This window comes from Physeter macrocephalus, chromosome 6, assembly GCF_002837175.3.
Source record: "Physeter macrocephalus isolate SW-GA chromosome 6, ASM283717v5, whole genome shotgun sequence".
Classification (NCBI taxonomy): domain Eukaryota; kingdom Metazoa; phylum Chordata; class Mammalia; order Artiodactyla; family Physeteridae; genus Physeter; species Physeter macrocephalus.
In genome coordinates this window covers 17,279,085-17,296,380 of record NC_041219.1, presented here as the reverse complement: position 1 = coordinate 17,296,380, position 17,296 = coordinate 17,279,085, and the positions used below count along the sequence as shown (strand labels likewise).

General features: G+C 39.4%; 1 protein-coding gene across 4 annotated transcripts in view; it reads right to left on the bottom strand.

The window, feature by feature from the left end:
- Positions 1-2,308: 2,308 nt before the first annotated feature.
- The window catches only part of METTL25 (methyltransferase like 25), a 129,560-nt gene continuing 114,572 nt past the window's right edge, over positions 2,309-17,296 (bottom strand). For 3 of the 4 annotated variants that reach the window (XR_003680093.2, XR_008617555.1, XR_008617554.1), the window contains exons 13-17: positions 13,813-16,052; positions 12,452-12,622; positions 8,061-8,321; positions 7,901-7,965; positions 2,309-3,765 (exon numbers count right to left, since the gene is read on the bottom strand). The gene's annotated coding sequence lies outside the window, so the exon portion shown is untranslated. Of the gene's footprint in view, positions 3,766-7,900; positions 7,966-8,060; positions 8,322-12,451; positions 12,623-13,688; positions 16,053-17,296 lie in introns of those variants that run through there. The other variant, XM_028490421.2, reaches the window with a different exon arrangement.

Here is a 17,296-nt window from a genome sequence, read left to right as displayed (position 1 = left end):
TGGCACTCAAAAACAATTCCCAAATGAAAACTAAAGGATTATATAGAAGCACAAACGGGACACTGAATTAAGAAAATGCGAAACTTTACAAAACATCAATTGAAAAAAAAAATCACAAAACACTTAACCCAATATGGTATCTTGGATTAGATCATGAAACAAAAAGACATTAGTGGAAAACTATTGAAATCTGAATAAAGTCTGGAGTTAATACTAATGTACCAATGTTGGCTTCTTAGTTTTGACAAATGCATGGTCTGAATGTAAGATATTAACATTAGAGGAAACTGGGTGAGAGGTATATGGGAACTTCATTTTTGCAACTTTTCTGTAAACCTAAAATTATTCCAAAATAAAAAGCTTACTTGAAAAAAAAACACACAAAACAACTGGTAAGAGTATTAATCTGTGCCCTTAAAGCAAACAACAGAATAGGGTAGGCTGATAAAATTTACTTGTCATTAGTGCCATCTGTGTACGCACGTGTGGGTGGTGTATGTATATGTCAGGGGACAGGCGGGGATGTGTGAACACAGGTAACATACTTCCACCTTTTCCTCAGCTGACAGTCTGCTACTCCAAGTGTGAAAGGACAGAAATAAGTGTGGGAAGTGAGTTCCTAAACATTCTATTAATAAAAAAATATATAATAAAATATATTAATATATTAATTATATTTATATAGACATTAGGAATTCCTGTGTTAAAAAAGATAGGTCATTGTAATTGGACAAGGTCCAACTTTGGCTCTTTTGTGTGTTTTTGATTTTTTTAAACAGTTTTATGTCTCTCGGTTGTATCTTTAAAAATATATACCAATGAAGAGGATTAGAGTTTGTTTCCAGACTCTATAAAGCACACTTTTATACTCATTTCTATCCCTTCACCAAAGAAGCTACATTGTCACAGGTTTCCCTTTTGCTGTACAGAACAGAGTGTTAATGAGGTCGAGTAGACATATACCAGCATGTTAAAAGTAACTTGAATAGGTCTGCTTTTGGGCAGGATGTAGTAGGTCATAGCAAGCCAACACTTTTACTGCAACCACCAAAAAAAGGGCAAGTAAACTACAAAAAAAAGCACATATTTTAAAAGATATCAGAAAGTAAGGAAACGGCATAAACAAAAATTCCAGAAAGAGGACAATCGCTTCCTGAAATAAGCTGGCAGTTGTTGGCCATCATTTTCTTTGAGATCTGAGGATTGATCTTGGCTGAGCCAGAGAGCTTCTACTGGGGGAAAGAGATCCTAGCAAATCTTTCAGCTTTCTTCTGGGGCTAGAGGAATCAAAGGGAAACATGAAGGGTCTCAGAGACAGATGATAACAGTGGAACATTTGAAATCCAAGTAGAGAACCTGAATTGTGCCAAAAGACGTTTTGATATGGTTGAGATCTCAAGAATCAGGATTGGGACATCGGGATCCAGCTGACACAGATTCTATACAGAAATGAAGGGTGGAACAGATCTGAGATGGCCGATTCCTCCTACTTCATCACCTCCTATGACTCCAGCAGCCGATTATGACGCCCGTCCACCTCTGCACCAGCACCAATTCCTGTGTCAAAAGTTCGAGCAAATGGGAAGCAGCAGAAAGGCGCCGGCTCAGCGGTGATGGTGTGTAGTGAACCAGAGCGAAGCTCCTTCCTGGAGACTGAAGGAACCTCAGATGGAAGCACAGGGTGAGCTCATCTACAGATTTACCATTGGGTGCCTAGAATTCCATGGTTCACGAGGAAAATGTGTGCCAGTTGTCAACTTGACTCCATCCCCGATGACACTAAGACCTGATTTCTGTGCTAGGCCTTCAACACTCTGAGTTAAACAGATATGACTCCTTTTCTCACTCAGTAAACGAGAGTTGAGGACATTTGCCTTGAGGGAGCCAGAATCCTTAATTTTTGCATGAAGTGCGTTACAGAATGACAGAGCAGCTCTGTGTTGAAATTGTGCAAAGGTGAGAGAAAAGCAGCGCTGCAGCTAGTGAGTCACATATGGAATCTTTTCTTGATGGATTCAGTCACGATTTTTAAATTTGTTTTTAAACCCCACTATTTGGCATTATTCTAATGTGCACTGTTCTAAGAAGCTGTGAAGGGAAGGTCAAATTCTAGTTTCTTGCTGTACATCATTTGTCATCATAAAAGAACAGCTTAAACCTGAGTCAGCAGGATCTGTTAATTTTAGTGAAATTGAAGAATTAAAACTCCATGTCATGAAAATGGAGTTTTAGGAAATATTAGGAAATATTCTATCCCCTTTATTTTGTCCTCATCTTGATGTATAATCAGCTGAATTTAAGTTTGGGGTTTATTTATTGAAACAAAGCAGATATAAGGCACATGATTTAATCTATAAACAATTTCAGTTTGGCCTATTTGTCATTCAAGATGTGTGCTCAATTTAGCTCACTCAACTCCCTCTCTCACGTGCTCAGTGATTAAATATTTAGATTTACAGCAAGCTCTTGACACCACCATAAAAAAGGCCACATTTAAAAGAACTGCAAAGTGCCATAAAGACCTCAGAAAATCAAATATAATCTTGAGAAACACTGCCAATATATGGGAAGACAGTATAGTGTATATTTTTATTTTGTTTTGTTGTGCTGATTATGTATACTGAGTTCTCATAAATGAAAAGAAGTCCTATGTTCTAAAAAATATCTGTCAAAGTAGCCTAGGTTTATATGCATCACATTGTTTTCTTTAATAACGGGTTCAATTTGAATTTTGATATAAAGAATTAATAGAAAATTGGGGCCATTTGGGGAGTTAGTCCGTGGCAAGTTTTTCTTGTTACAAGGAAGCATTTAATTTATACACTTTTATTCTAATAAAAGATGCTAGTAGAGGAAATACAATACCAAACATCAGTAAATGTGATATTAGCAAATATAATTTCTATCATTCACATATAAAACAGATGGTATATAAGAATTAATGTATTTGAATATCAGCCCACTTAGAAATATTATCTAGATTTATTAATTTTTACAGTGCTTTCTTCACATGGGTCAGCTGGAAAGTCTAAATAGTTGCTATACATTAAAAATGTTAGTTGCAGATAATTTTTAGAATCCACTCAATCTTTTACACCAGTTTAGGTTCCCCTGTTACTTCCTTTCATAAAATCCTGTTTAGCTCCTTCATTTTATGTGTTAAATTATAATAATTGACTAATTAATTGTGTAATTTTTGTTGTAGTGCCTTTCCTGTTACGTTCTGGACTCCATGAGAGCTGAGACTATGTTTCTTGTTCACTATGCTAAACTTAATATTTAGTCCAGCGCTTAAAACATAGATCTGTTCAACAAAGATGTTCTTAATGGATAAAGGACTCAATGACTGGCACCAGCGCTGGGCAAACTATGGCTCAACTCCAGCCCACTGCCTGCTTTTCACCGCCTGCAAGTTAAGAAGGTTTTTTCCATTTTTAAATAAATCTACTTTTCAAATGGTTATATAAGTGCCTAAACAGTAACCTCAGTTTTGCCTGTTGGCCCATAAACTCTACAATATTTAATATCTGGCTCTACAAGAAGAAAGTTTTCTGACCCTGATCTGGACCAGCACTGTTCACTAGAACTGTTGTGATGATGGGAATTTTCCATAGGTTAGCCACAGACCACACGTGGCCGGTGAGCACATGAAATTTGTCTGGAACTGTTTGCACGGAAGTGAACTTTTTATTTTAATTCATTTCATTTTAACTAATTTAAATAATCCCACGTGGCTAGCAGCTAGTGTGTTAGATGGCAGCAGACCTAGAGATACAAAAGAATAAACCTCATGTGAATACAGCAAATAATTACTCAGAGATCAAGTATATCTGCAGAAAAATATAAAAATATGCACTAATCTAGCAGTTTAGTCTTTCTGGCAAAAAAAAATAGAATATAAAAATAAACTAAATTATCTACCGCTAGTTCATTAAAACAACCAATGTTATGACAATACTTTTAAAAAGCACAAAGGTAAAAAGTAATTCATTTAAATTTGATAGTTACACAGAAGCTCATTTAAAATAAGTGGTGGTTCTTCATCCTATGAACTGTGGTTGAGAAAAGAGCTCTTTTAGATAAGGAAGATAATGTTAATGTTCTATGAACAAATAAATGAAGAATATTGCTTTAATGAAGAGTTTAAAGTTTTTCTTTGCTTTATTTTAGGACACACCACTTATCTGCAAAGAAATTCTTGAAATACATAGAATTCTATTAAAGCAAAACGTTCTATAGAACAGTAGGAAGACATTAGAGCCCATAAACAAGTAAAAACAACAATATAATCTGATGGTATCCTCAAATAGCATTAAAGTAGGTATTAAGGTGGATTGAGGGCTTCCCTGGTGGCACAATGGTTAAGAATCTGCCTGCCAATGCAGCGGACACAGGTTCGATCCCTGGTCCGGGAAGATCCCACATGCCGCGGAGCAACTAAGCCCGTGCGCCACAAGTACCGAGCCTGCGCTCCAGAGCTCGTGAGCCACAACTACTGAGCCCGTGTGCTGCAACCACTGAAGTCCGTGTGCCTAGAGCCTGTGCTCCGCAACAAGAGAAGCCACTGCAATGAGAAGCACGTGCACTGCAATGAAGAATAGCCCCCGCCTGCCGCAACTAGAGAAAGCCTGCCCGCAGCAATGAAGACCCAACACAGCCAAAAGTAAAATAAATAAAATAAATTTATATTAAAAAAAATGGATTGAGAAGTAAAGATTCAAAGTGCAACGTGAAGTTTACAACACCCACATTAATAAATGATTTCAAGTCTTTAAGTTGAGAAGCTCTTAAAAGGAAATCTGAATTTTGTGCTATTTAGCATTGAAATTGTTTGCTGTTATTTATAACACTTGAAGTTAAAATAATTAAAAATTGGAGTAATCTCCTTTTCTTGCTTATGCTGTTTCTGACATGTCTATGTATTAAATAATATCTCCCTGAGTAAAACTACTTTGGCTGCCCTCTTATTTCAAATGATTTTATCATTAGGGAAAAATCTTAAATCGCAGTGGACAAATAATCCCTTAATGCTTTTCCTGGCTAGCAAATAATTTGTCAAAACAATACAATTTCCAAGTGGCATACAAAACCAATAAGATACTGAGCCAATACATCTGTTCCTCTCTGTATTTAGAGTATGGACAAGTGCCTTTCATTTTGGGTGGAAAATCCTGATTTTGAATTCTTTAACATGACAATTTAGCTCTAGTAACAAAATATCATTTATCATTTCTCTTTGATAAGACTTTAGAATTTTTTAAAAGTCGGGTTTTATTGAGATACAAGTCACATGCAATAATATTCACCCTTTTAAAGTGCAGTTCAGGGCTTCCCTGGTGGCGCAGTGGTTGAGAGTCCGCCTGCCGATGCAGGGGACACGGGTTCGTGCCGCGGTCCGGGAAGATCCCACATGCCGCGGAGCGGCTGGGCCCGTGAGCCATGGCCACTGAGGCTCCGTCCGGAGCCTGTGCTCCGCAACGGGAGAGGCCACAACAGTGAGAGGCCCGCGTACCGCAAAAATAAATAAATAAATAAATAAATAAATAAAGTGCAGTTCAATAAATTTTGACACACACGCAAGTTGTGTGTTCACCGCCCAAATTAACATATGGGACATTTTCATCACCCCAGAAAGTTCCCTTATGCCCCTTTGTAGGCAATTCCTCCCTTCACCCACAGCCCAGTGGCAACCAGTGACTGATCTGTTTTCTGTTTCTACAGTTTTGACTTTTCTAGAATGTTGTATAAATGACATATAAATACAGCATGTACAGCAGGTGTCTAGCTTATTTTGCTTAGCCATTTACTGTAATGCTTTTGAAATTCATCCATGTTGTTGCTGGTATCAGTAGTTCATTGCTAGCTGTTGCTGGGACGTATTCCACTGTATGAATGTACCACAATATTTTTATCTATTCTGCTGATGATGGATTTTTGACTACTATGGATAAAACAACAATTAACATTTGCTGTATGGACCTCTGTTTTCATTTCTCCTAGGAAAACATCTATGGAATTGTTGGGTCATATGGTAAGTATGTTTAACTCTATAAAAATCTGCCAAATTGTTCTCCAAAATAACCGTATCATTTGCATCTCCATCAGCAATCTTTAAAGCTCGGGTTGTTCTACATTGTCTCCAACAGTTAGTATTATCAATCTTTTTAATTTTAGCCATTCTAATGGGTGTGTAGTGATTATCTCTTTTTAATTCATCTTTTCCTGTTGATTAATGATGTTGAATAGTTTTACATGTGTTCACTGCTGTTTGCATATCTTCTTTGGTGAAATATTTGTGCAAATCTCTTGCCTCTCTTTTTGCTGAGTTTTTGTTTTACTATTTACATATTCTGCCAATAAGCTCTTTATCAGGAACGTGCTTTGCAAATATTTCTTACCAATCTGTGTCCTGCTTTTCATTTTCTTAAGTGTCTTTTCAAGAGCAGACATTTTAAATTTGATGAAGACCAATCTGTCAGATTTTTTGCTTATGGTTTATGTTTTTTTGTGTCCTAAGGAAACTTTCCTTAACCAAAATATTTTCTCCTACATTCTATTCTAGAAGGTTTTTAGTTTTCTCTTACATTTAGATCTAAAATCCATTTCAAGTAACCTTTTGTATGTGATACGTGGTAAGGGTTGAGATTTTTTTCATTTTGATACCTAATTATTTGTTAGCACCACTTGTTGAAATGAGTGTTTTTCCCCTTGAATAGCTTTGACACCTCTGTCGAAAATCAACCGCCTATACATGTGGGCCTATTTCTTAACTCATTAGTTTGTTCCATTCACCTATTTAACTGTCTTTAAACAAATACCACACTCTTGATTACTATAATTTTAAAGCCTTATATAATTTTACATTTTAAATATATAAAGGAATACTGATATCCTTCATAAACCTAAGTACTCCTGAAATAGTTGTTTATCATATAGTGTAGATAGAGGCTTACACTGATTTGGGGAGATATCATTCCTCTAAATATAGAAGAATTGCTATTCATAGTTGTTATTTTAGGTGGTCTGTTTTCCTGTGTTCTACGGGTAGAGGGTATACTGAACCCAGGGGATCCACAGATAGAATTCAGGGCATTCATGATCGTGGATCTTGGAGAAAACCTATTTCTTTATTTTCACTAACCTCTGATTGAAATTCAGTGTTTCCTTCTATTATAAACGTGGACAACAAACCTCAGTATGACTGGCAGTACCTGAAACTCTTGCCAATAGAAGGTGCAGATATTTTCATGTCACATTACAGCTGTGGCCAATATCTTCAAATATTGCTCACATTTATTGTTACTTCAAAATCATAATAGTTTTTATTATTTATTTTAAAATATTTATTTATTTATTTGTTTGTCTTTGGCTGTGTCGGGTCTTAGTTGCGGCACACGGGATCATTCATTACAGCACGCAGGCTCTTCGTTCCGGTGCGCGGGCTTCTCTCTAGTTGTGGTGACTGAGTGGGCTCCAGAGCACGTGGGCTCTGTAGTTACGGCACGTGGGCTCTGTAGTTACGGCACGTAGGCTCTCTAGTTGTGGCATGTGGGCTTAGTTGCCCTGCGGCACGTGGAATCTTAGTTCCCTGACCAGGGATCAAACCCACGTCCCCTGCATTGGAAGGTGGATTCTTAACCACCGGACAACCAGGGAAGTCCCCATAGTAGTTTTTAGAACTGCTACTTGATCTGGTTACTTAATGAGTAATAAACACACATATTACTAAATTATCATTTTTAAAAGCTCTGTTGTTAACTATCTCTATATGATTGGCTTCCTTTGTCAAATTATGTATTTTACTATATGTTAAAAAACATTGCTTGAGAAGGGGCCCAAGGAGTCTCTGGAACAGAAACGGTTTAACTCTGCCCTCTGTATTCCCATTTCATAGACTTACTGCTTAGGCTGTCCTCCAGCCTGAGAGGTCCATTCAGAGTGTCTTTTATGCTTCAGTTTAGAACACTGCAATATTACAAGCTTTGGGTTATTTCATCTTATACCATATATAATATAATTATGATATATAACATATTATATATTATAAAGGTTCAATAAACCTTAATTAAACATGCGAGACTGAACAATGCTCCATGTCAGAATCTGGAGATTCAATGGTGTTTCTCATGGTTCCTGCCTTTGAGTCATTTTGGCCCAGAATTGCAGGCAGATAAGGAAGTAGGCGTGGCAATGTACTGTTCCCGTGCTCTCCACATGGCAGCCACCTAGATGATGTTCTTACTCCTCGCCTGGGTGGCGGTGGAGGTGTGGGCAGAATATCAGCCACTGCTTCTCATAGGAATTGACACATATGAGGAAACCTAGAGAACAAGAAAGCATTAGCAGAATGGGAAGAGACTCACACAGAGGAAACCTGTGCAAGCACGAAACTTACCTCTGCCTGCAGTCTTGGGGCAGAGGAATGGCCAAGGGGGGAAATATGCATGGCCTGCCTTCCAACTCCCCCGGATGTGTCCGGGAAGACAATCCTTCTCTCCATGCAGAAGTCAAGCGGCTTCCCCCTCTTGATGAGAATATTCAGCTTGCATTTGCTATTTTATCCCAGCAGGCAAAAGTTCTTTCTCTCAGGCTCCCCTCTTCCCCCACAGAAGCTATTAGGTGCAAAGCCCTTGGCTGACGCAGCCCTTCCGGAAGGGCCCCTCCCCACTTCTTGTGCCTTCCTCAGCGCCTCTTCCACCCAAGAGCTCTCTCAGTGTGCATCCTTGGCTTCAGCCAGTTCCCTCCCTCCTGGACTAGTGAGTGGTACCTGAGAGCGTGCTTAGATACCATGGTACAAATGGGAGGGACACCTGCGGACAGACTCACCGCCCCAGGTTCTCCTGAAGCACTTCAGCCCACAGGACCCAGTCTAGAGGGGTAGAGGTCTTCTCCCACCTGGATTAATTATGAAGAGACATTCCCTCAAGGCTTTCCTCAGCCGTCCAGCAGCAGGGGCTCTCCAGCACTGGTAGCACCTGGGACAGAGCCTTTCCTGCTTGTGTCTGCTGAGGCACTGGGACCATTCCTTTGTGATGGGCTCTATTTTTCACTTTGTTTACCAGTGTCTAAATGGAGCAAATTCCACCCACACATCTTGGTAAGATAGGGGTGTGGATGAAAAATCTTTATATTTTTGAGGGTTTCTGTTTACTTGAGGAAATTGCTTCATCTTGCTCGGTTATCCTTATGGGAAACAGGCTGCCTATCTTTGAGGGGTTCCTGCTTCCAGTTGCTGAAGTGATATTATACTTTCTGAGGAAGAGGATGGTGCTCTTTCTTGCCCTCTGTAGGAGAGGTTTTTTTTTGTTTTTGTTTTTTTTCTTTTTGGAGGACATTTTAAATTATGACCATAAAATTTCATGGCTTCACTTACTGGGCATTAAGCGGATGCCCAGTAAGAGGATCAGTGTATTCATTTCCTTCCTTTCCTCACCAGCATGCTCTGAATGCTTTCACTGCTAGGCACAGGACCAAGAGTAAAAATGATAGATTTCCTGCCCTTCTAGGCCAAATAGAGGAATACAAACATTTTAAAATTAAGTGCGACAAAGTGATATTGATGCTGTCACAGTCATCTGTGCGGAGTACCACTGGGGCATAATAAAAGAAGAGTATTCAAATGTGGGGGCGGGCTCATAAATACTGAAGGACAACACAGGAAAGTGTTGGCAGGAAGAGAAAGGGATGCTAGCCTTCCTGAAAGAAGGATCGGTGAGAGCAAAGTCCAGATGGAGGCAACACTTGGGATGCCGTGGGAGTTGCAGCAGGTCTGGATCATTTGAAACTGGGGTTAGATGGAGTGCAGAGAAAGACTATACGAATGAAGTAGGCAAGGGAAGCATCATGGAAGATTTGGACGCCCTGCTTAAGAGTTTGGATTTTCCTGTCAGAAAACTGGAAAGCCATAGAAGAGTTATAAGTAGGGGTAGGAGACTGATGCCAAGGAAACCAAAGGGCAGTTATGAGGCTCTGAACTTAGTAGCAGTGGGGCTGGAGAGGAGAGGCAGTGAGGAGAAAGGTAGGAGGTTGAAGGAACATGACTTAATGTTCCAATGGATTGGAAGGAGAGAGAAGTCTAGGGTGATTATAGTTTTCAGCTGAAAGCTTACTTCACTGCAAAGGAGTATTAGAGGAAGAGTAGGTTTGACCGGAAGTTTAATTTTAGACATGTTGATTTTCAAGTGCTGGTGGAATGCCCATGGGAGTGGCAGTGTCCATCAGGTAGATGAATAAACAGGTCTAGAGCTCAGGAGAGAGAGGTAGCCTAGAAATTCAGATCTGAGCATCATCAGATACAGGTCCTTTTGGAAGCCAGGACCATGTCCCATGGAAAGTGTGTAGAATGAAAAAGGCCCAAGGACAGAGCCTTCAATGGCAAAGACTAATAGTTAAAGGACAAATAGAGAAGAGGCTTCAAAGAAGGCAGAGAGAGAACAGATAGTGGAAGGAGAACAGTCTAGGAGCAGTGGCTCTTTTGGCTTCTGGGAAGCAACTCTTGGGGGTCAGATGTTCTCGCCATCTCCCTGAATCTTACAGCCTTCCTGTTTCTGTGTACTGGCTTTATCTCTTCTCTCTAGTGACCTCTTTCTCTGCTCATTCAGTTTCTGACCCTCATAACTTTGGCTTCACATGGTCAAACACTGCCCCTAGAATCTCCTATATACCATGACTTTTCAACTTCCACCCCATACTTTTGTCTGTTTCAAACTCCTGAGAAAGGGAGAATCTGATAGGTCTCACTTTTCTTCAGGTCACATCAAGGATCTAGGTTGCCCTGACCAGGTGTGTACTCATGCTGCCATCACCTGCGGTGCTGAGAGTCTTGGGTATAAACCATGGCTGTCTGTGTTCACCCCTTTGACAGGAGATATGGGCAAGGAGAAAAAAATGTGCTTAGTTAGGCTGAATGATATCTGTAGTTTTAGAAAGTTTACGGAAGGGGTTCCTCAACAGTGGCAGACACCGTAGTATAGTCAAGAAAGTATCCTGTGGATCTGGTGATGTGGATGCCAGTTGCTGGGACGGGGGGAGGGATCTGGTTGCTGGGAGTTGGCAGTGAATGAGGGAATGAATTGGAGACATAGAGCTGTGGCTTCCCCTTAATCAGGATCTTTACCTCGAACTTTATAATATAAAGGAAGGGGGGTGATGTTGATACAGGACAGAGTCTAGTGGTGGTTGTCCTTTCTTGTCCTTCTCAAACATATGATTATGATTTAGTTATCTGCCCTTGTTCTGTACTAGAGCAGTGGGTTTGGACCTATGAACACAGATAACAGAACTACCCTTAGAAAAAGGAGAAGGGATCCCTTTAAATGAGACTGTGGGAGGGAGGGAAGGAGAAGTGATGTGGGTAAATTGTAGGAAAGGTAAGAGGTTGGCAAAGGGCACTGAAGTCCACTCTGTAAAGTCTTTCCCCCTTCACTCCTTCACTTCTCTTCTCCTCCCTAAGAGTTAACTGATAATTGAATGATCCTGCAGATTCTGAGATATCCTAAACAGATCCCATAGAGAATCCAAAGCAGGGTAACTGTCCTGGTCCTTTAAGACTGAGCAGGCTCTGCTGTTGGGGGCAGCACACCAAGGAAAGCCAGGCTGCTAGTAGGCTTGCTTTATGGTGTAGCTTTCTTTGGAATGATCTGTAATGCTGATCTATTAGCAGGGGTTTCTGCCAGCCCTACCAGCATTCTGGTGCAGCCCACCCAGTCTGCATTCTGCCCCTCAACCTAGCGATGGCCCTGGTGTCATGGGCTACTTATAAAATATCATAGAACTCACTGACTCTCATTATGTAAATTCTCTCACTGACTCTCATTATATAAACTCTCTCATTATGTAAATAAAGGAACTGAGACCTGAAGAGGTGAAGTGACTTGCCCAGGGTCACATCCTTGGTGGCAAAACCAGGAACAGAACATAGGCTTCCCAACTCAAGGCTCAATGTTATTATTATTATTGTTTTAGTGTGATCATTTCCCCACTAATTTCTTAATATCCTGCCAATATCCATTATGTGATCAATGAGAGTCCTGGTTTTTCCTGAAAAGGTGATATTTCAGATGGGTTGTGAAACGTGAGCAGAGCTCACCAGGCAAAAAGGTAAGGCAAAGGGTTTGACTTGGGCTAAGTGTGCAACATCTACTGCCTGGGATGAGGTAATTATCATGCGCAGAGACAGAAAGTGACCATCAGAGGCCTCTCATGGCCTCTGTTTGAAATACCAGAAGCTTGGAACTGCATGCCTTCACCTGGCCATCCGTCCTAAGTGGACAAAACACACGCACCACCCATCACCTTGTCCACTCGTGCTCGTACATGTAACCTACTGTGCTCTTCCCCCTTCTCACTCATTCTCCCATTGCTGTGATCCTTTCCACCGAGGGCTTCTGCAAATCCTTATTTAGAGAAAACCAATGACCCTATACTATCACCTTATTCACCAAACACCTACCACCCTGAAGCTTGGTTAACTCTCAAGGAACCACTTGCCAGTCTCTCCAGTGCCGGATGCTTATTTTCTCACATCACATGGACCATGAGGAGAGGCTGGGAGGCTGAGTGGAGGAGAGAGGGGTTAGCCTTCTCCCTGGTCCCTCCTTTCCGTCTCATCGTAAATTCTCCACTGTTGAATAAAAGAAGTTGGATGTTAGCTGCCTACAGCAGTTGCCATCATTTGTCTTCTAACAAATTCCCAAGAAGATTTAACATTTATCTGTTGTCAACTGTTATTTTCCTAGATAATCTCTCTGAATAACATTTTTTCCCAATACTCTTCTCTCTCTACATATTCTTCCTCAGTAACCCCTTGAACAGTCATGATTTAAACAACCATTAATAGATCTTGAGCTCAAAGTTTCCTATGGGTTCTAGGTTGCATATTGGATATCTTCAACATGTGGGTATTTCACAGACAAAGCATATCCAAAATTGAACAATAAGCAACCCCTAATTCCCAAGCAACCCCTTAGACCTTTGTTCCTTCTTAGACTTTCTTCCTCAGTAAATGGCTGTGCTACTCAGCTAGTCACCCATGCTAGAAACTTGAGGGGAGGTGAAGGGTGAGTATCTTAGACTTCATTCTGTCTCACCTACAATATAGAATCAGTAACCAAGTCATGATAATTTTACCTCCTTGACTTAACTTTTTTCTTTTCCATTTCTACTTCCTCTGCCCTAATCAAGGCATTATCTCTTTTCATTTAGGTTTTTGAAATGGGGTCCTAACTGCTGCCCTGGCCTTCAGCTTGATTCTACTCCAATCCATCCCGTAGGCTATATAGTCAGAGCGATTTTTCTAAAATAGAACTATAATCACATCACTCTCTTCCTAAACTCCCTCAATGAAGCTTTTATGCCTTGAGAGGAAATGTATCTCTTTGGCATGCCATTCATGGCTTCCATGCCTAGGACCCTGTCAACCTGTCTGGTCTTATCTCCATACTCACCATTCACATTAAACAACTTTCAAGCCCCTAATGGAGTCATGCTCTCTCAAGTTTTTGCAATAATTGTTGCTTGTCCTTATTGAGACGTTACTATATACAAGGATCTCTATTACTTGATCTCTTTCTGCTCATAACTTCATGTGGTTACTGTTTCTCCCCCAGTTGACAGATGGAAAAACTGAAGCACGAATAAGTTAACTAACCTAACTAAGGTCACACAGCTAGTGAGGGACATACCTGGGATTTGAACTCTTATCAGAGTTCAAAAAGAACCCATTCTTTTAACCACTATTTACAGCACTATCACTCTGTCCCTCCTCCTGGAAGACCCTTCTTTCTTCCTTCACTTAGCTTACCTCATACTTACCCCTCGGCCATTTATTCTGGCTTCTGCTTCCATCAAAATTCTGAAAAATCTCTCACAAAAAATGTCAATGATGGACTTCAGTGGGAATTTTCCCATTCAATTCTTACTGGATCTTTCAAATGCTTCCAACCATTGGTTACTCCATAGGCCTTGAAATATCCTCTTCCTTGAGTCACATGATGATCTGCTCCTGGTCTTTCTGCTTTATCTCTGGATGTGCTTTCGCAGCCACGTTTTGCTGTTCACACTTCTCTACAGAAACTTCATATTGGAGTTTGTTTCTCCATTCTTTTCTCCCTATGCTTTTTGCACTGAGTGATCTCATCCATGTTCTAGCTTCAATTTCCATCTATATGTTGATAACTTCTACATTTGTATCCATGCTTTCCCTTTGTTCTACAGACCCTTTTAGACCAGTGCTTCTTTAATATTCCTTGAATTTCTCAAAAGTATCCTGCACTCAACATAGCTGAAATGGAATTTTGAGTTTTCTCCCCAATATTGCTCTTCAGTGTACTTTAGCACCACCTTCCACCTAGAGAAACAATCTAGAAACTTTTATAGCCCATCAACCAAAGAGCACTAAGAACAAAACTGTAGTCCGAACTAGATTTATTTCACTGACCGCAGCCAGGGGGCATGCACTCCAGGAGAATGGGGGGTTGTCTCAGTAAGAGAGAGTTTTTAGGAACTTCCTACAGGATTTGGGCTTGTAATGCATGGTTGTAGGGAGTATTTAAAAACATGAGGTCCAGTTTTGAATTGGAGGTTGTCAAAAAGCTAGGGAAATTCAATAACTGGTCTTACTTATTCTTTTTTTAATATAGAAGGCAGGAGGATTAAAGTGGGTTGAGAGTAGTCACTGCTATGAAGTTGGAATTACATGTCAGCCAGAAGAGAGATGTTGAGAATGGGCTTGTCTGTCTTGTTCCAGACATGTCACTGAGTGGCCTTCTATGAATACTGTCTGTAACTGTCATTTATTTTGAGTTTTAGTACCTCCCAGTTTTAGTTAGATGATTTTGGAAAAAGTGATTTTAACTCTTAGCTTTAATTTTCCAATATAAAAAATAAAGCAAATATCTATTACTGCTTGGAGCAGACAATTCAAGAACACTTTACTTATGATTTTAGTTGTACACAGATTTCCCTTCATCTTAATAATGAAACTCTTTTTAGGTGTCTCGGAAAAAAACAAATATTTTTCCTGCCATTTGCAAAAACAGTTCCATCTGACTGGTAGATTATGAGACCTATCCTTTAGAGGCAGGATAACCAGGAAATCATCAATTACTTGAAGTTTATAGGATTATGCATCCACCAATATCTTGACTGTCTCAAGAGGAAACCAAATAATTAAGACCAACACAGAAGACCCTCAAATAATCAAGAAGTAAGACAGTATCTGCAGTGGCTAAGCAGTTAGACTCTGAAGCCAGATGCCTGAATTTGAATCTTGACTTTACCATTCCCATGCCTCCTCCAACTTGCAGCAAGTTGCTGGACCTTTCTGTATTTCAATTTTCCCTTCAGTAAAGCAGAAGAAATAATACAGTCCCTTCCTCTTAGGATTGCTATAAAGATGAAGTAAGTTAATAAATACAAAGTGCTTAGAACAGCACCTAGCATAGAGTAGGCACCCAATAAATATTTAGTTGGCATTATTATAATCCATCATGTCATTTGGAGTTTAAAAAACCTTTTAAAATTTGAGTAGCTGCCAAGGACACTCTGTATAATGGTATGTAGGTATATAAGAGAAATATAAAGTTGGAGTAACCTCTAAAATTTTTAAAACAGATCTGGCTACTCAAGAAGACTCCTTCAGAGAGAGCTCTCAGATGCCAACACACTTGAGAATAGTGAATCTGGAATTATGTTAACATACTGGAAGCTTCCATGGAGACTGCAATGGTGAAAGAGCAATTTGAATAGTAGACTTTCAAAACTGTCAAAGAAATTGATGATGTATCCCTACTTGCCAGAAAGGGGCTTATGCAACACCTTTGGACTGCACATAAGAGGAAATACTGGGGGGGGATTTCAGGAAATCTATAACTGAAGTGGCTCATTCTTCTCTTCCTGTCAAGCTGGCCATTTTGACATCTATTAACTACTACATGTAAGTGGGGTAAAATTTGTTTTGATTATGACATCTGTTTAAATTGGCCTTCGGTGTCTGTTCATAATTTCAGTTAAACTATGTGCTTTTAGCATTTACTAGACTGGAGGTGGATTCTCTGGGGAAGAGAAAAACAGAGGTTACAAGAAAGATTAAATTGTAGGTTATTACTATTTTTTTAATAGTCAAATGGGGCACATTGAAAAGTTCTTTGCATTTATTCTTATATTTGGTGACTGGTCATTTGTGCAGTTTTGGAGGGTATCTTTGAATTTAATTTATTGGCACACTTATGTAGACCTTGGTTATCTGAACTGATTTCTGTCTAGTCATTAGTAGATTGCTTGCCTATGTTTCCTTATATTTTATGGACAAATATCTAGGCAGGAGCCTATTCAGGGTTTGCAGTTCATTGTCATTGAAGCTGTCTGTGGATTCTGTGTTTAACCATCAATGATTTCCCAAGCTGGAAGCTTTTATAAAAAGAACTAAATCCAAATTTGGCCCTGGATTGAAAAAAGCAGAGTTCCTAAATAGTTAATGTATATGATATACTTAATAGTATTATCAATCTTTAACTAGCAATTCTCCTTCTGGGAATGTAGTCATACAGCGTAAATGATTGAAGAAGAGAATAATGTCATATGCTCAAATGTATTCACAACAGTCTTAGGCACAACAGCAAGAGGTTGGAAGGTCTAACAATAAAATAATGGGTAAATAGAGTATATGTCATTAGGGTGGACTCTTAAGTCATTAAAAATGATCACAATGGGGCTTCCCTGGTGGCGCAGTGCAGTGAAGGGCCAGCGTACCGCAAAAAAAAAAAAAAAAAAAAAAAAAAAAAAAAAAAAAAAAAAAAAAAAAAAAATGATCACAATGAAGGCAGTGTAGAATTATGGGGAAATGTTTCTTACATAATATTAAGTAAAAGAGGCAGAATATAAATGGTATGTTGATTGTTAAGGCAGATATAAACAACAAATGCATTTGGACCGACTGAAAATAACTACTTGGTGGTGGGAATGTGAGTAACTTAACTATACTTTCTTCATTTTTTTTTTAAACCAAAAGAGAGAAAGTAAAGAGTTTTAAACAGCATGATCATATTATTCGAGAGCCAAATTCCTCATTCATTTTTCATGGATTTGTAAAAATCACAGCTTGTACGTTAACTCAATTTGAGGTTTAGCCCAGGAACCTGATTTGTTTGCCTCAACAGATTCACTGTATCTTGATTTTTAAAATAAATTCTATGAAAATTCCAATGTCAACTGGTCTGCTCTCTTTATTAATATGAAAAGATCACATGGGTCAAAGATACCATTAGGGGCTTCCCTGGTGGCGCAGTGGTTGCGCGTC